At 49.5% G+C, this 19,824-nt stretch overlaps 1 long non-coding RNA gene across 1 annotated transcript in view; it reads right to left on the reverse strand.

The window, feature by feature from the left end:
• Window positions 1–307: 307 nt before the first annotated feature.
• LOC121063007 overlaps window positions 308–19,824 on the reverse strand; it is a 29,262-nt gene continuing 9,745 nt past the window's right edge. Inside the window, exon 3 of the long non-coding RNA XR_005815782.1 lies at window positions 308–341. This is a non-coding gene — a long non-coding RNA (uncharacterized LOC121063007). The remainder of the gene's footprint in view (window positions 342–19,824) is intronic.

Consider the following 19,824-nt stretch of genomic DNA (forward strand, 5'->3'; position numbering starts at 1 on the left):
TCAGGGGAGACCTTATCGCTCTCTACAGGTACCTTAAAGGAGGCTGTAATGAGGTGGGGATTGGTCTGTTCTCCCACGTGCCTGGTGACAGGACGAGGGGGAATGGGCTAAAGTTGCGCCAGGGGAGTTTTAGGTTGGATGTTAGGAAGAACTTCTTTACCGAAAGGGTTATTAAGCATTGGAACGGGCTGCCCAGGGAGGTGGTGGAGTCACCATCCCTGGAGGTCTTTAAAAGACGTTTAGATGTAGAGCTTAGCGATATGGTTTAGTGGAGTGCTTAGTGTTAGGTCGGAGGTTGGACTCGATGATCTTGAGGTCTCTTCCAACCTAGAAATCTGTGTCTGTGTCTGTGTCTGTGTCTGACCTTGGCAAATTGGGTAAGTGTAAAAATTGACGAATTACAATCATTTTTCCCAATTTAAATTTCAAGCATTGCAAATAAATACGCCTTTTCCTGTTTCCATGACAACTCTCTTGGACCCATCATGATCCCTCTGCCCCAGAGGGCTCACACCGGTGATTTTGAGATCTCAGCCTCGGGTTGAGGCGGAACTATTAACATTCCTACATCCTCTTTCCCTGCTCATTCAGCTTCAAACAGCTCTGTCAAATACTACATGCCACACCTTTAACACCTTCAACAACCCTTTTAACACTTGCTTTATCTTTCTCCAGCCTGTACTTTTCTAATGCCAACACCAAAGGCTCAGTCAGGGACCAACTTAATTCCATACCTTTTCCCTCTAAAATGCTGAAACAACGTATCAGTATACAACATTTCATCCTATTTTCCTTCTCTCCTCAAAAACAACATTAATTGCAAGACACTGTTATAGTCGATTGATCCATAAAGTGGCCGTTTAGCTTATATAGTGGCCACCATTGATTGCAATACTTAATGAAAGTCCTCTTGCTTTCTGTGCCCCCCAGTTCTAACAATACCCTTCCAATGTGCCAATATGCACCCAAGGAGGCTTTCTTTAAAACGTCTTTGTTTTGGATATTACCCATTTCCTTGATTTCCCATTCCCTTTTATTTATTTATTACTATTCCTTATTAGTTACTGTCCCTTGTTTCAATTTCCACGCAAACCTTTTTATTGCAGGTTTTTACTATCTTTTCCTAATCTTCTTCCCAAACGTCCCAATTCTCTGGGATTAAACTCTTCCTTCTACATACAAACTTTACTATTTCAGATTCTTAATGAGCCCCGTTCCAATCATAAATCCACAGGGCTTCGGGAAAACACCTGAAGCACTCAGCCCTCCGTCTTCCAGACAAACAATACCACCTTTTTCACAAAATTTACATTTCAGCAGGACCGAATTTCAAGCCGAATGCCAATTTTTCTCATGCACTTTGTTAGTAAGCTCACACAAAACAAGGAATCACTGCTACGTATCCATCAATATGAGGGTTTAAAAAGGTATTGAGGCCTAAATAACTTCGCTCTCCCCCTTCTTACCAAATTCCCAGGACTCAAGCCCGAACCACCAAAGAAGTGACTCTCTCTGTTCTACCGCTTTGATAATCAGTCAGCACCCCCCTCCCCCCCCCCGATACGTGGGAAACCGACCAAACACCACAGCGAATATACCAAAACTTCTAAACTGTTACTTAGATAATGCTCCCACCTTCCTCCTTGTCACACTCAAAACATTTAAGAACAAAAAATAGGATTACAAGATGCACCGCCGGGCCCGTATATTGGGCACCACCAATAAACACTTGGATAAAACAGCACTTCCTTTCAGTCTGTCATGCGTTTTGTTCGTCTCCGGCCATTCCCCTCGCGGAGAATACAGAACCGCAGAACGGAACTCTGCACTCGCTTCGCAGCGATGCTGCGTCTCACTCACACAGCACAATCACGCAATCACACAGAGAGGCCCCTTGCACATCTCGTTCATACCACAAGAATATATCACTTAAAACAATAAGCAAACTTGTTTGTATCATCTCTGGACGTGTTCCTCGTGGAGTAACTCACTTCACAACAATACTTTGTCTCAAACACATGCACTTACACAAATGCTTTCATCATGAGATACCCAGAGATCCACAAATAAGACATACAATTAGTAACACTCCAATTAATATCCCTCCAGCAGCTGCAAATATTACCCAGATAACCTTGTCACAATTGTGAGAGGCCCGCTTACCCTTCTCCTGCTTCTTATACAGTCATTAGCAGGTCCGTCCTGGCTCCCAAAACTGGGATGCAGCGGTAACCTCGGATTTGCTCGATCTGCTCCCAAGATCGCTAGTGGCTGTTCCATCGGTCAGCAAATCCCCCTTGACCACTCTATCGGTCAGCCTGTAGGGCACCCTCCTCCCTTATGGGGACTATGCTGCACGCCAGACGTCTCTGCTCGATTTACCAGCTGCCCCAACCACGCGTACGACTTATAGGCCCTTCCTGTACTGTTACACATACCGTTTGTCCACGGTCCAGCAGGTCGTTGTCTGCCCCCTCAGTGAGCAACCAAGGAGTGGAGGTCCTCCAGGGAATTGTGCCCGGTGCGCGCTAGGATGTCTGTGGCGCGGCCACTCCTGTGGGCAGGCAGAGAGCCTCCTGGCTGGCTCGCCAAAATGATTCCTGGAAGAACTCTACAACTCAAAGCAAATGAGTTATAAAGTAGGTATGTGGTTTATTTCGGCGCCGGGCGCATGTGGGATAGCTCCCAAAGGCATGCGCACCTTAACGCGGTAACTTGCTTTGGTTATATGCAGTAAAAAGTTACATATGCATGAAGTTTCCCAATACGCCTATAGGTATTCATAACCTATCCCCGCTTTGTATTAAAATACACGCTGGGCAAGCCACAGGGTTTGAAACAACCACCTGACCTGTCACAGGAGCTGGGATGACCGCTGGGCCCATCACAGGAGCTGGGATGACTGCTTGGCCCGTCATAGGGACTGGAATGACTGCTGGGCCCATCACAGGAGCTGGAACAACCACAGGGCCTGTCACAAGAGCTGGAAAAACTGCAGGGCCTGTCACAGGAGCTGGAGAGGCCGCAGGAGCTGGAGAGGCCACAGGAGCTGGAGAGGCCGTGGGGTCCATCGTAGGGGTTGGAGTGGCTGCAGGGGTTGGAGTGGCTGTTGGGCCTGTCACAGGACTTGGAGTGGCCACAGGGTCTGTCACTAGGTTTATAGTAGCATCGATTGCAGCTTGATAGGCACAAGCCAGACCCCAGCACGCTGCAGTGATTTGTGTCTCTTTGGAATTGCCAGAGTGATGACACCCCTTTTTCAAGCATTCTACCAGTTTTTTAGGATTTTTCCGTTGTTCAGGGGTGAATGCCCAAAACACTGGAGGCTCCCACTGCTCTAGAAACCTGCCCATATCCTCCCACACTCCCTGCCACTCACAACTATCTCGCTTCAGGCCAGATCTCTGGATGACACTCTTAAGTATTTGTTTAAACTTAGACAAAACCTGAAGCGCATTTGGGAGACATAACAATAATAACATGCTGGTCTGAACATCCCAAGGATATTCAAAATCTTGAAGAACTATTGTAACTAGCCTGGAGGAGAAGAGGGTGGTGAAGGAGAAAGGGAGAGTGAACAAGTAGGGAAAAATATCTCCCCCTGTCCCCTCCACAGATTGACTCCCTGATGAAAAAAGGCAATAGGTGTAATTGTTAAGAGTTTCCGAGATATGATTTCCGAAGTATAGAGTCGATGACAGTGCTGAGTACAAATACCAGGTTAGGGTCATGACCAGAAATTTCATCATATCATAAGCCAGTGTTACACCACACAGTAAAACAATGATCTTAAACCAGGGCCCGGAAAGGATAAACAGCATGACAGGGAGCACATACAGAAAGTAACGTGCTATAAAACTCAATTTGGAAAACAGGCACAGCAGACCTGAGATTAAGGCAATCAACATTGTGACTAGCAACTATTAAGCAGGTTGAATACTTATACCAGTTTTAGTTTAACACACTCTGGTCAGATCTGTCGTTATCTCAACCCTTCTTTGCCCCACGTTGGGCGCCAAAAACGACTGTTGTGGTTTAACCCGGCCGGCAGCTAAACGCCACACAGCCGTTTGCTCACCCTCCCCCCTCCCTCTCCGGGATGGGGGAGAGAATTAGAAAGAAATGAAAGCCTGTGGGTTGAGATAAAGACTGTTTATTATGACAGGAAAAAATGGAAAATAATAATAATAATGATAATAGTACTACTAATAATAATGTGTACAAACAAGTGATGCACAATGCAATTGCTCGCCACCCGTTGACCGATGCCCAGCCTATCCCCGAGCAGCCGGCCCCCCCACCCCAGCTAGCCACCCCTATATATTGTTTAGCATGACGTCAGATGGTATGGAATACCCCTTTGGCCAGTTTGGGTCAGCTGTCCTGGGTCTGTCCCCTCCCAGCTCCTGCTGCACCCCTAGCCTGCTCGCTAGCAGGACAGAGCGAGAAGCTGAAAAGTCCTTGGCTTGGTGTAAGCACTGCTCTACAACAATTAAAACATCAGGGTGTTATCAACATTCTTCTCATCCTAATCCAAAACACAGCACCCTACCAGCTACTTGGAGGAAAATTATCTCTATCCTAGCCGAAACCAGGACAGCAGTGTGGGTTGCTCATGCCTTGGGAAAAGGCAAACCCACTCGTGGGATTGTCTTCACCCAAGGACCAGGGTACACCTGGTTGGTCATGCAAAAGGATGGGGATATCAAGTGCATGCCTCAAGGAGATTTAACCTTGGGAGAAATCTAATCTGTAATCTAAGTTATGTGTTGTAGGAAGACATTTCAGAACCAATGACAGGTCAACTTCACAAGGAACCGGGCAAGTGAAGCAGTGACATGAGCTAAGGTGGTGCTGGCATCCAGAAAACCAACTCTGCCTGCCCTGTGCAACCACTTTGGCAGATGATGCTGAAACCATCAACAGTTTTTATGAACATTTTGGGGGGAGGCCTATGGAATGAAAAGAAGTACAGACCTATACATCTTTTAATGGGCAGGGAACAATGGTGATGAGAATATCTATATACTAAAGTATGTGGGACCTGAGTGTGACACAAATGTCACATAGAATAAGGGGTGGAAGTTGTGCTGGGTCTGTCTGGGATGGAGTCACCTTTCCCTGCAGCAGCCCACACAGTGCTGTGCTCTGCACTCGTAGCTGGAACAGCACTGGTATCACTCCAGTGTTGTGTCTATTACTGCATAGTGCTGGCACAGCATCAGGACTCCCTCCAAGCCCCCAAGAGCCAGCAGGCTGGGGGTGGGAAAGTGATGGGGAGGGGACATCACCAGGGCAGCTGACCTAAACCGACCAAAGGGATATTCCATGCTGTGTGGTGTCATACTCAGCAATAAAAGGTGGGAAAGCGGAAGGAGGGGGGGGGGGGGCTCTCGCTGTGGAAGCATCTGTCCTCCCGAACAACTGCTACGTGTATTGAGGCCCTGCTTCCCAGGATGTGGCCGAACATCGCTCCTTGATGGGAAGTAGACAGTAACTGCTTTTCTCTCTCTGTGCTTCCGTGCGGCCTTTGCTTTATTTATTTTTTTCTTTCCTTTTTTTTCCCCCTCTCCCTTTTCTCTTTAATTAAATCATCCTTATCTGAAACCTTGAGCTCTTTGTGTCGTATTTTCTCCCCCTTCCTCTTTGAGGAGGGTGAGTGAGAGAGCAGCCGTGGTGGAGCTCGGTTGCCCACCTGAGTAAAACCACCACAGGTGCCCACTTGAGAGAGCTGTAGAGGAGAGCAGTGTTCAGAGGTTTGGATGCCCTGGCCTCCAAGTACTGGCTGAAGGAATGTGGGTTTACAGGAACAGATGAGATGGCCTCCAAATGTACAGGAGGCTGCTGCTTCAAAGAGAAAGTAAAGAAACTGTTCTCTGAATTCACTTCTGATAGGACAAGAAGTCACAGGAGACCTTGGGGTCAGATCTTGAGGGGAAATTCCACTTATCAAGAAGTGTCAGCTGAGGAAATGCTGCCTCTCCACTGCTGCAGATTTTACGGTTAGACCATGGCCTGTTGGAAAGCTTTGAGTTGCACTGGCCCTGGCTTGGCACAGGAGGGACTGGATGACCTGTGGCAGTCCTTCCAAATCCTTTGTTTTCCATTAGTCTGGTCTATCAGTGCCCCAGTAGGTGAAGTGGGTTTTCTTTGCTGTATGCTGTTTTTCTGAGGGCTGCATGAAGTTGTGGGAACTGTGATTTGGTGTTCATGCAAGATCTGAAGCATCTGAAGCAAGGGAAATTTAACCAAAATGGGCCCCAATGTGTTTGTGCTCAATGCTGTTACAGAATGAGGAAGGTCTCAAGCAGAAAACATCTGGAATCGGACCAAGAGCCACACACGCTCCTAAACAAAGAAGATACATGGACTTGGAAGAGAAAACAGACATGTAAATGGAGATGGAGGGGGCCAACAGCAGGTTGGGTTTCTCTGGATCTCATTTGTCTTCCTTGTGCTTCAGCTGTCTCAAGTGAGTGCTGTGAGGCCGCAGTGTGCCAGGACATGCCAGGCCATCCATCACGGGCTGTGCTGGCTGTTGGGGCAAGCCTGTGCCGCACAGAAGCTCCCAGCTGTCCAGAGGGGCTCTGCCTCATTTTATTAATCAGTTCAGAGGCTGCAGCCTTTCCCATACTACATGCAGGCAAATGCAAGCACAGAACAACTTCTTCCAGCAGGGCATTGACCCCTACAAATGTGACCCCACCAGGCTTTTCTACAAGAGCTCTGGCTGGGTTTCAGGAGGGTCATTGCTCTCCTGCTACTAGAACCTCTTCATCTCGGCCTGGGAAGGATTCCTCCTGCTCTGGTTATTGTCCCTTGTAAGGTACGGCTGGTGGCACTCACACAAGGTTTCTGGGTTTCAGCCTGCTCATTCTGCTTTCTGGGCCAGTGCTTGAATGGTCTCAGTCTGCTCAGTATTGCTTGTTCTCTTCCAACAGAGCTGCTCTCCAGTGCCAGACTGAGTGGGAAGATGAAGTAATTCTTCATCTTCACCAGTCTTGGCAATTCTGCAATGCTTTGATATGGATCTGCTACAAAGGTCTTTCTCTGAAAGTCAGGAGTGTGAGGGTGGGTACCAGAGCTGGTCTGAAGAGTCTGCAGCTCTGTGTCCCTAATACACAGGTCATCAGGGACAGCACAGAGTCCAACACAAAAATTCCCAAGTGAGCATTTTTCTCAGCTGCCTGCAAAGGAGGAAGCCATGGAGGCTGGAGCTGTGGGGGCTTCCCATGGGGCAAAAGGTTCTGCATCTTCCTTCCCAGCCTTCCTAAGGGATACTTGTGTCCGAGGATTTCCAGGCAGAAGGTGACAGGGCCAGCAAAATGTCATCAGAGAGAGCAAAGCTGAAAGGCAGAGCTGCCAAGAGTGCAAAGGGCGCAGAGGACAAGGGAGCTGGGGAAGTCTCCAAAGACAATCCAATGTACCAGGCTGGTAGTCCTACTTGGGCACAGCAGCAAAGAGTGGAAAGTCCCTGGCTGGCTATTTTGTGTCTGATAAGGCAGACTGGCCCCATGCCCTGCTGAGGAGGGACATGCTTGTGGATCCCTTCCTTACAGGAAAAGGAGGGGAGAGGACTCAGGGCATCAGAGTGATGGAATACAAAGGCAGCCAGGTCCTTCCTTCAGGCAGCCCCGAGCCCAGCTGCTGTGTGAGCAGGGAGCTGCTGGGAGGGCTGGGCAGCAGGTCCAGGGCTGCTCCTCACCTGCAGGCTGAAAGTATAACATTGGAGCCTGCTGGGCACCTGAGCTGCCCTCCTCTGTCCTTACAATGCCACAGTCCCCTTAGAAATGCTCTGGACCCCTGGAAACCATGAAGGTCTTTTAAAGCCTCCTTCACTGCTGTTAGAAACCTTCTCCCTGTGTGCTGCTACAGTGCTCCCGGGGCCAACCCAGCAGCTCCAGAGTGCCTGTTGTCCCCAGGTCTGACATGAACTATGTCCATCCCTGCAGTGACCACATGGCAAGTTTAAAGCAAGTGGAAGTGCCTTGTCTGGGCAGAAAGCACACAGCTGAGGATGGGGAGCTGCTGCATTTAGGTGCAGATGGATGCATCGCAAGAAGATAAGGCTGGGATGAGGGGTACCAGCAGCAGAGGCTCTTCCCTGCCTTTCATTCCTGGGAGGCTGTCACCTACCAAGCCTTTGTCACGTCCTGAGGAAGTGGTTGCAGATGAGGACATACACACTGTCCAGGAGGGAGCGTGCCATGCTGATCCTTTGACCTTGTGTCCTGCGGGGCAAGAACTCTCCTGGCTCCTTGCCGTGCCCTAACAATGCTTAACTCAAGGTCCCTGCCTCTCTGAAAAATCCTGGCCAGCAGAAAAATCTGGCCACCCACTGGGAAGGAGCAGGAAGGCACCGAGCCTCCTCTTGCCTTTGTTTGTGCAGAGTCCAAGGCCAGCTGGCACTCAGCCCCGTCCCTGGCTACGTGTGTGCCAGCACATCCCAGAGACACAGGGGGACATGCAGCAGAGGAGGACAAGCTGGGGAGGGCTTTGTGTGAGGGTTTTTGGGGTGCGTGGGGGTGGACACAGCAAGCCTCAGAGATGTGCACAGAGCAATGGGCTGCTCTGGGAGACGCCTGCCCTCTACCTAAGTCTCTTGGTCACATAAAGCTTGTCTTTGCAGGAGACTATCTCAAGCACTCTGTGAAGTGCTGGAATGGGTTCACAAGCCTTACTCCCTGCAGCTCCAGAGCCCTTCTTTTCCCTTTTCATACACAGAGCAAGACAAAAACACCTCCCAAACCTCCATCAGCACAAGAAGAGCACAGGAGACCTCTGTATGTGCACTGGTGCTCACAGTAAAAGAGCTTGCACTGCACACAAAGAGCATGAGGGAAAGCATAAATCAACATCTGGTGGGGCTCTGCTGCTCCTTTCTAACCTCCCAAGCTGGTACAATCCTGACAGCCCCAAGCCTTGCACGGATCCCTTGCTCTGCACAGATCCCTTGCTCTGCATGGATCCCTTCCCCTGCTGCTCAATGCCTCACCCCACACCGTGCTGCAGCACGGTGGTAGCAGGGACCAGGACAGCGGGTGGCATCATGCCAGTGCTCCAGCCACATTCCTCAGTGCCATTCCCTGGGTTTGTCCCTAATGACACCCTGAAAACACACCTCACCCTGCAAGCGTCCATGCGGACTGTGCAATGCCTGTTGTGCCCCTGCGAGGACAGGAAAGCCACCAGGTTTGCAGCCGCATGGGACAAGGCTGTCCAGCCCAGCCCGCCACCTGTGCATGCACTGAATACTCCCCAAGGATGTTTTTCAGTGAGCTCCGAGTCACACACAGCAAACTTCTCACACCAATGCTGTTTACCTCCATGGCAAAATAAGCTGCTGATTGTGCAGCAGTTGATTAAAGGGCTCTTAATATCTTTATTGGGTACAAGATACACCAACTCAGCCTAGTAACTGTTCTCAAGAGGGACAAAAATGTGAAAGCAAAACTAAATGATCGAGACAGAACTCAGCACTTTATCAGCCTTTTTACAATGTGATCAGGCTTGCAGATTACAGAGACTTGCATGAATTTGTGTAAATATTAACAGTGGTATGATATCCTTAAAGGGACACTTGCAGCCCTCCCTCCTCCCACCCCACATTGCCCCCTCTCTTCTTGCATTGCACCATCCAGACTGTAACTCCGTGCCTGCATTTTGCAAGAAGATGGCTTCCTCCTCTCTTTTGGAGGACCCTGAAATGTCACCAAGGCTTTTGCTGTCCTATGGGGAATGTCATCAGAGCTGGAGCTGGCAGCACGAAGGTCGGGGCGAGGCGAACCTCACCCTCTGCGGAGGCTGATGATAATTTATCCTTTGACGCTGATGGATTAGAAGCACTTTATCACTCTGCATCCTGCCTCCAGCATCAGGGGCAGTGGGTGCTGGTCTTGATGCTCTCGGGGGAGCAGAGGAGTACAGGGGAGGTGAGTGTGGTGGTTTTACTCGGGTGGGCGACCGAGCTCCACCACAACCGCTCTCTCACTCCCCCTCCTGAAAGAGGAACGGGGAGAAAATACGATGCAAAGGGCTCAAGGGTTGAGATAAGGACGGGGAGATCACTCAACAATTATCGTGACGGGCAAAACACACTCAGAGTAGGGAGATGGTAAGATTTATTGCCTATTACTAACAAGCTAGAGAAGTGAGAAACAAAGGAGAGAAACCAAAAGCACCTTCCCCCCCCATCCACCCTCTTCCACCTCCTCCCCCCGAGCGGCGCAGGGGAACGGGGGAATGGGGGTTATGGTCAGTCTATAGCGCTTCTTCTCCGCTGCTCCTTCTTGGTCACTCTCGTCCCCTGCTCCAACGTGGGGTCCCTCCCACGGGATGCAGTCCTTGCCGAACTGATCCTGCGTGGGCTTCTCACAGGCAGCAGCTCTTCAAGAACTGCTCCAGATATGGGTCCGTACCACGGGGTCCATCCCTCAGGAGCACACTGCTCCAACCTGGGTCCCCCACGGGCAGCAGCTCCTGCCAGGTCACCTGCTCCTGCATGGTCTCCTCTCCATGGGCTACAGGTCTGGCCCAGAATCTGTTCTGGCAGAGGTCTTCCACAGGCCGCAGCCTCCGTCGGTGTAGGTCTACCTGCTCCACCGTGGTCTCCTCCACGGGCTGCAGCATGGAACCCTGCTCCACCGTGGTACTCCATGGGCTGCAGGGGGACAGGCTGCTGTGGGAATAAAAATGTTGTTTTTGCAGAGTTACATTGTTTAAAGGTAAGGAATGGGGTATTGAGATATGCTTGCAGTGATAAGAAAGCTTAGCAGGCGACCTTGCAGACAACAAGACTCCTTAGAGCAATTAGGTGAAAATCACGGTGTCAAGTCAAGTCAGATAAGTGAAGAAACATTACCACTTCAAACAGTAAAAAAGTCAAAAGATATTTGAAATTTAACAGGTCGGCAACTGAAGGCCACGTATTGTCTGTGAAGCATCGGATAGGTTGTGAACCTGGATTACCCAGTCAATGGGGAAACAGGGGAGGGTCCCGGTCATCAAGGAAAGAAAGTATATAAACCATACTATGTGACTAGTAGGTGTGCTCCTGCTTGTGGGATGCCTGCCATTGCAATCGCGAATAAATTACTACTTCACTGAGATCCTTGCCTGAGCCGAAGTTATTGGCTACGGAGTGTTTCTCACAATTTGGGGGCTCGTCCGGGATCCAGTCACCTACCGGGGAGCCCCACCGCCGCAGCAGCAGGAAGGCATGCCCCGCTGATTTCAGCGGTCCTGTGCATCGACGGTGGCAGTTCTGCGGAGAGCTGACAGAGGGCCCGAGACTGATTAAAGAGGCAGGATCCATGAAGTAGTGGGGAAGGGAAGAAGGTAGGCACTCCGGGGTTAAGAATTGATCCGGTAACTCTGTGCACAGACCAAGGTAAGAAATATTAAGTATTACCTTGGGGGTCGAGACTCTGTGTGACGTGTGATTGAGACGTACTTCTGTACGAAGCGAGTGTGGAGTCCTGATCTGCGGTTCTGTAGCTCCGCGAGGGGCGTGGCCGGAGACGGACAAAGCGTGAGATAAGGGAGAGAAAGGAAGAGTCTCGGGAAATTTGGTGTATGGTAAGCCCTTGCACGGGGAAGTGCTTGGCAGTACACCAGGGAAATTTGGTGTACGGTAGCCCTTGCATGGGGAAGTGCTTGGCAGTACACCAGGGAATCTGGTAAACTCATAGGTGTGCGGTACCCCTTGCACGGGGAAGTGCTTGGCAGTACACCCCCATTTTCCAGAATCGGAACATTAGTGTGTGGTACCCTGCAGGAGGGAAATTTCTGTAGCAGCACACTGACAAGGGCTAGGAAAAATGGGAAATATGAGTTCCAGGGGACAGGGAGATATCCCCGGGGGAGTGCCTGCCGACAGGTCTTCCTGAAGAATTTTAAGAAATTGGAAAAATAATATCAAAATCAGAGGAGATGATAAAAGAAAGAAAAAAAAAAAAAAGGTTAAATATTGTGTATCAGTCAGGACAAAAGAACCAATTAAGGAAACAGCAGTATTTTGGCCAAAATACGGGTCTGATGAAAATTCAGGCTTTAAATTTATGTGTAAACAATAAGATTCCTTTTTCGGAGAAGGAGCCAAGTTATGCTCCCTATAATCCTAATATTGCACCGGTGGCAGCAGCAGTCGCTCCAGGAAGGGAGACAGGGACTGCAATTAACACTGCCCCTAGAGAAGGAGCGTACTCTAGGCTCTGGCAAGAATTAGAACAAGGTAGAAGAGGTACTGAGAGTTTCGCCTTCCCTGATACTAACAGTACTAACACTAACTGTGTATCCTCTTAGGTGAACTTCCCCCCCTCCTTACCAGCAGAGAGGTTAGGAGTTTTAAGAAGGAGATGAAGTCTTTAATTGAGGACCCCATCAGGCTAGCTGAACAATTAGACCAGTTCCTAGGACCTAACTTATACTCTTGGGGGGGAAATTGTCTATAAGTATGTTGTTTACAGGGAAAGAAATGGGAATGATCGGGAGGAGAGCTGCTATACAAAAATGGGAGAGAGCTCATCCTCCAGGACCAGGGGTAATACCGGCAGGGCAGAAATAACCACTTGCCGATCCTGGCTGGAATAATAATAGTGTGCAACACAGAAATCATATGAGACTTGGGGTCAGAATGAGAAAGTACTTGAGGAAGAATCCCGAGGACCCGGTATCCCAAGGGCTCTTGAAAGTTCATTTTGTGATTAAAGCCTGGCAAGATACACAGAAAAAAAGCTCCAGAAGGTGGGGGGATGTAGTGAACAGTCACTGGGGGGCCCTCCTGCGGGAGGCCCTGAAGGTGTGTGTCAGGAGGGGAGATGAGAAGGAAAAGCAGAGAGCGAAACTAGTGGTATTGACAGTGTAGCAGGTAGTCAGGGCCAGGATGGAAAGGAGAGGAAGAGAGATGAAGGAATGGCAGGCAAGGAAAGCTACCTGTGTTGCGGCCTGAATCCTAGCAGGGGCAGGCTTTGATGGGATGTTTTAAGTGTGGCCAGGCTGGCCACTTCAAATAGGAATATCCGGAGTGGAAGAAGGAGGAGAGAAGGAAAATGGGAAAGTACAGGCTGGAGAAAGATAAAAAGAAGTGTTAAAAAGGGTTATTGAAGGTGTTAAAGGTGTGGTATGTAGTGTTTGACAGAGCTGTTTGAAGTTGAATGAGCAGGGAAAGAGGATGAAGGCATTATCTAAGTAACAGTCTAGAAGTTTTGGTATATTGGCTGTGGTGTTTGGTCAGTTTCCCAAGTATCGAGAAGGGGGGGGATGGGGGGGGGCAGCCTGCTCCACCAGGGGCTTCTCCACAGGCCGCAGGGGGCTTCGGCTCTGGCGCCTGGAGCGCCTCCACCCCCTCCTTCTGCTCTGACTTTGGTGTCTGCGGGGAGGTTTCTCGCTCCTCGCTTTCCCAGCTGCTGTTAAACAGCAAGCTTTTGTTTGTTTGTTTGTTTTCGTTTTCTTGGATGTGCTTTCACAGAGGCAGGGACTGTGTTGCTCATGGCTTGGCTCTGGGCAGCGGTGGGCCCCTTTGGGGCCAGATGAAATTGTCCCTTACCTGCCATGGGGAGGCTTCTGGATTCTTCTCATGGGGGCTGCCACTGCAGCCGCCCCCTTGAACCTTGCCATCGAACCCAATACACTGGGGCAGCTAGGTCATTACTGGCCTGTAAAGTATCAGGGATTAAATTAACTAATGAAACCCTAAAAAGTGATGGGGTAGAAGGGGCTGGGATAACAGTGCCACTTTTGGGGGATACCAGGCTGAGACTAGGGGATAAAATGATCACTGGGCAATTATTGTATGTACCCAAGGCAGGGACTAACTTGTTGGGAAGGGATTTGATGATGAAATTGGGCATTCAAATAGTAAATTGTTAGACTGGAATAACAGTGTTATTAATGGAGTGCTCTCAGGCCCTGAGAGGAAAGAAATATTCACCTCTGATTGGAAAGACCCTGAAATGGGGGTGGAAACAACAATACAGATGGACAGTTTTACCTCAGGGGTTTACAGGGCCACCACAGAATCACAGAATCATCTAGGTTGGAAGAGACCTCCAAGATCACCCAGTCCAACCTCTGACCTAACACTAACAAGTCCTCCACTAAACCATATCACTAAGCTCAACATCTAAACGTCTCTTAAAGACCTCCAGGGATGGTGACTCAACCACTTCCCTGGGCAGCCCATTCCAATGCCTAACAACCCTTTCGGTAAAGAAGCTCTTCCTAATATCCAACCTAAACCTCCCCTGGCGCAACTTTAGCCCATTCCCCCTCGTCCTGTCACCAGGCACGTGGGAGAATAGACCAACCCCCACCTCTCTACAGCCTCCTTTAAGGTACCTGTAGAGAGCGATAAGGTCGCCCCTGAGCCTCCTCTTCTCCAGGCTGAACAATCCCAGCTCCCTCAGCTGCTCCTCGTAAGACTTGTTCTCCAGACCCCACACCAGCTTCGTTGCCCTTCTCTGGACTCGCTCGAGCACCTCCGTGTCCTTCTTGTAGTGAGGGGCCCAAAACTGAACACAGTACTTGAGGTGCGGCCTCACCAGAGCCAAATACAGGGGGACAATCACTTCCCTAGACCTGCTGGCCACGCTGCTTCTTATACAAGCCAGGATGCTGTTGGCCTTCTTGGCCACCTGAGCACACTGCTGGCTCATATTCAGCCAACTATCAACCAGTACTCCCAGGTCCTTCTCTGCCAGGCAGCTTTCCAACCACTCATCTCCCAGCCTGTAGCTCTGCTCGGGGTTGTTGCGCCCCAGGTGCAGGACCCGGCACTCGGCCTTGTTGAACTTCATACAGTTGGCCTCAGCCCATCGGTCCAGCCTATCCAGATCCTCCTGCAGAGCCTTCCTACCCTCGAGCAGACCGACAAATGCACCTAACTTGGTGTCATCTGCAAACTTACTGAGGGTGCACTGGACGCCCTCATCCAGATCATCGATAAAGATATTAAAGAGGACTGGCCCCAGTACTGAGCCCTGGGGGACTCCACTAGTGACCGGCCTCCAACTGGATTTGACTCCATTCACCACAACTCTTTGGGCCCGGCTATCCAGCCAGTTTTTAACCCAACGAAGCATACACCAGTCCAAGCCATGAGCAGCCAGTTTTTTGAGGAGAATGCTGTGGGAAACGGTGTCAAAAGCCTTACTGAAATCAAGGTAGACCACATCCACAGCCTTTCCCTCATCCACTAAGCGTGTCACTTTGTCATAGAAGGAGATCAGGTTTGTCAAGCAGGACCTGCCTTTCATAAACCCATGCTGACTGGGCCTGATCGCCTGGTTGCCCTGCAAGTGCCGCGTGATGACCCTCAAGATAATCTGCTCCATGAGCTTCCCTGGCACTGAGGTCAAACTAACAGGCCTATAGTTCCCTGGGTCTACCCTCCAGCCCTTCTTGTAGATGGGCGTCACATTGGCTAGCCGCCAGTCGACTGGGACCTCCCCTGATAGCCAGGACTGCCGATAAATGATGGAAAGCGGCTTGGCCAGCTCCTCCGCCAGTTCTCTCAGTACCCTCGGGTGGATCCCATCCGGCCCCATCGACTTGCGTACATCCAAGTGCTGTAGCAGGTCTCCAACCATTTCCTCATGGATTATGAGGGCCACATTCTGCTCCCCATCCCCTTCCACCAGCCCAGGGTACTGGGTATCCAGAGAACAACTGGTTTTGCCGCTAAAGACTGAGGCAAAGAAGGCATTAAGCACCTCAGCCTTTTCCTCATCTTTTGTAACTAAGTTTCCCCCCGCATCCAGTAAAGGATGGAGATTCTCCTTACTCCTCCTTTTTGTGTTGATGTATTTGTAAAAACACTTTTTGTTATCTTTAACGGCAGTAGCCAGATTGAGCTCCAGATGAGCTTTGGCCCTTCTTATTTTGTCCCTGCACAGCCTTACAACATCCTTATAGTCCTCGTGAGTAGCCCGCCCTCTTTTCCAAAGATCATAAACCCTCTTTTTTCTCCTAAGCTCGAGCCACAACTCTCTGTTTAGCCAGGCCGGTCTTCTTCCGCACCGGCTCGTCTTTGGGCACCTGGGAACAGATCGCTCCTGAGCCTTTAAGATTTGCTTCTTGAGCAGTGCCCAGCCTTCCTGGACTCCTCTGCCCTTCAGAACCACCTCCCAAGGGACTCTGCCAACCAGTGTCCTGAACAGCTCAAAGTCAGCCCTCCGGAAGTCCAAGACAGCGGTTTTACCGGTCCCCTTCCTGACTTCACCAAGAATAGAGAACTGAACCATTTTGTGGTCACTCTGCCCAAGACAGCTCCTGACCACCACATCTCCCACCAGTCCGTCACTGTTTGTGAACAGAAGGTCTAGCGGGGCACCTCCCCTGGTAGGCTCTCTAACTAGCTGCGTCAGGAAGCTATCTCCCACGCTCTCCAGAAACCTCCTAGACTGCTTTCTCTGGGCTGTGTTGTGCTTCCAGGATATGTCTGGGAAGTTGAAGTCCCCCATGAGAACGAGCGCTGACAATTTCTCAACTTCTGCCAGCTGCCTGTAGAACTCCTCATCCGTCTCCTCATCCTGGTTCGGCAGTCTATAACAGACCCCCACCAGGATGCTTGCCTTGTTGGCCTTCCCTCTGATCCTAACCCACAGAGACTCAACCTTATCATTCCCAGCCTCAAGTTCCACAACATCAAAACACTCTCTAATGTAGAGAGCCACACCACCACCCCTTCTCTGCTGCCTGTCCCTTCTGAAGAGCCTATAGCCAGGCATTGCAGCACTCCAGTCATGGGAGTGGTCCCACCACGTTTCCGTGATGGCAACCAAGTCATAGCCTGCCTGCTGCACGATGGCTTCCAGTTCCTCTTGTTTGTTACCCATGCTGCATGCATTAGTGTAGATGCACTTCAGTTGGGCCATTGCCTTCTCCCCCGACCTTGCCATTGTTCCCCCTGGCACAGCTCCAACAAGCCTTATTCCAGCCCCGTCCCCCTTCTTTCCTAGTTTAAAGCCCTCTCAACGAGCCCTGCCAGCTCCTGGGCTAGGATCCATTTTCCCCTTAGAGATAGGGACCCATCTGTGGCCATCAGGCCGGGTGCCAAGTAAAGCGCCCCATGGTAAAAAAAAACAAAATTTCTGTGTTGGCACCAGCCTCTGAGCCATGTGTTAATCAGGTGGGCTTTCCGTGCCCACTCTGTACCCCTCCCTGCTACTGTAGGGATGGACGGAAACACCACCTGTACTCCCGCTCCATCCACTAACCGTCCCAGTCCCCTAAAGTCCCTTTTGATAGCCTTCAGGCTTCTCTCTTCAATATTATCACTGCCAGCCTGGACTATCAAAAGCAGATAGTAGTCAGAGGGGCGAACCAGGTTGGGAAGCTTTCTGGCAACATCCCTGACCCTGGCCCCAGGGAGGCAGCAGACTTCCCTATAGGTAGGGTCAGGCTGACAAATAGGGCCCTCTGTCCCCCTGAGAAGGGAGTCACCTACAAAAGTCTACAAAGCCTACAAAGTCGCCTACAAAAAAACAATTTATTTGGGCAAGTTCTAGAACAGATCTTGGAGTAATTACAACCTCCTGAGGAGGTATTACTGTTACAAAATGTGGATGATCTTTTATTGTCAGGACAGGAGAAAACAGTTGTGAAGGAAGCTACTAACAAGCTATTCAACTTTCTGGGAAAGCAGGGCTTGGGAGTACTGAAAAATAAATCACAGTATGTAGAAAGAGAAGTCAGGTATTTAAGGCATCTGATGTCTGAGGGAAAATGGAGAATAAATCCAGAGAGGATTCAGGGAATTGTTGAAAACTAAGAAAGAACTAAAAAGTTTTAAGAGAAATTTTTTTTTAAGGAATCAGGAGCCACGAAGTCTGAGGGAAAATGGATACTCCCTGATGGGAGAGAAATGCTGAATAAAGCACCAATGAGGCAAATAGTAATCGTTTTACATCAAGAGAGTCATTGGGAGGTGCAAGCAATGTGTGATGTTGTGCTAAGAAAGTATGTCTGTGTAGGAATATACACTTTAGTGAAGCAAATATGCAGAGGATGTACCATATGTCAAAAGGTAAATAAAAAGGTCATCCGTAACCCACCTAGAGGGGGACGGGAGCCAGGGATTCGACCTTTCCAAAGTACACAGGTAGACTTTACTGAGTTACCTAAAGCAGGGAGACTTAAGTACTTGTTTCTCCTAATTGACCACGTGACTGGATGGGTGTAAGCTTTCCCCTTGGTATCTGCCACTGCGAACACGGTGGCTAAGGTATCGCTGGAGCAAATAGTCCCTAGATATGGGATAGCTGAAAACATTGATTCAGATCAAGGAAGTCATTTCCCTTCACAAGTACTGCAAGGGTTAATGCAGGCCTTAGAGATTGAGTGGGATTTTCACATCCCCTGGCACCCCTCCTCTTCTGGGAAGGTGGACCGAATGAACCAGACATTAAAGAAGCAATTAACTAAATTAGTGTTAGAAACCCAACTTCCTTGGGTAAAATGCTTACCTTTAGCACTCCTCCAGGTTTAAACAGCACCAAGAAAGGATATAGGAATTTCACCATATGAGATGCTGTTCGGATTGTCCTATCTGGGCAGAAGGGATGAGATACCGCAATTCGAAACAAGAGAGTTTTCTTAAGAACAGTATTCTGGGGTTGTCCTCTTGTTTGTCATCTCTCAGGACCTGTGGGTTGTTGGCTCAAACCCCCACCACCATCAACCAGGAAATTGGGTCCTGATTCGGACCTGGAAAGAATCAACTCTGGCCTGAATGGGAAGGACCATTACTAATCACTGAAACAGCTGTAAGGACTGCGGAAAAAGGTTGGACTCACTATACTCGAGTGAAGGCATCCGTCGACCCTAGTACCTGGGAAGCTGTTCCTACAGAAGACTTGTTGGAAGTTGAAATCGAAGAGAAAAATCTTATAGTGGACTCTGAGCGGGATAAAAGCTTACAATTGTAAACTAACCTTTTATTTTCACAGGTAACTAATGAGCGTGACTCGTGATTGAGAGAAAGGACTGGCCTATGGCGAATCGAAGTGCTCCCAAGGGGTTTTTGTTCTAGTAGTAGTGTACATATATCTTATTCTTTGTATTGATAATTATTGGAAACCTAAGGGTTAAAAATAATGACAGGGAAAAATCAATTATTAATTTTGTTTCTAGTGATTGTAGGCCTCAGAGAAGGCCTTGGTCAATTGGCAGCTTGGAAAAGGCATGACCAGATAATAGTAAGACGGGATACCCCGTCAAAATAGGGGTGACTGTGACAGAGGGTTATGTACCACAATCCGTCATGTTTGATGCTTGTGAGGTGTTAGCTTGTGGAGATTTAAATGCCCAACGACAATTGAGCAGAGAGAACAAATAACTGGGAGAGACCCAACAGCCAGATTGAGAATAGCTGTATGGAAACGATCCTCTATTGCCATCAGAGAAAGGGAGAAACTCAAGGAGAAAACAGGAGGCCCTCTTTGAAATGCGGCAGTTCAAACATTTGAGATTGAAACAGGGTATGGGGATGTGAATGCCTGGATAGAATGGGTCAAATATACTGTCCAGAGTCTCAGCCATAGCAATTGCTATGCTTGTGCCTCGGGACGACTGATTGCCCAGATAGTGCCCTTCCCATTGGGGTGGACCAGGGATTCCCAGGGGATGCGATGTATGATTGCATTGTACCAAGAAAAGACTGCCTGGGGAAATGAGGCCTGTAAGTCTCTCTCTTCGCTGTTCCCTTCCTTGCGTGATAGCAATATCAGGGTTCCCCCTGCATTCTCCACAGCTATAGGTAACCATACAGCTTGCCTCTCACGGCAGGGTGTGAGTGCTACCCGGCATCTGGGAGAATTTGCCTTG

Source organism: Cygnus olor (assembly GCF_009769625.2).
Source record: "Cygnus olor isolate bCygOlo1 chromosome W unlocalized genomic scaffold, bCygOlo1.pri.v2 SUPER_W6, whole genome shotgun sequence".
Lineage (NCBI taxonomy): Eukaryota > Metazoa > Chordata > Aves > Anseriformes > Anatidae > Cygnus > Cygnus olor.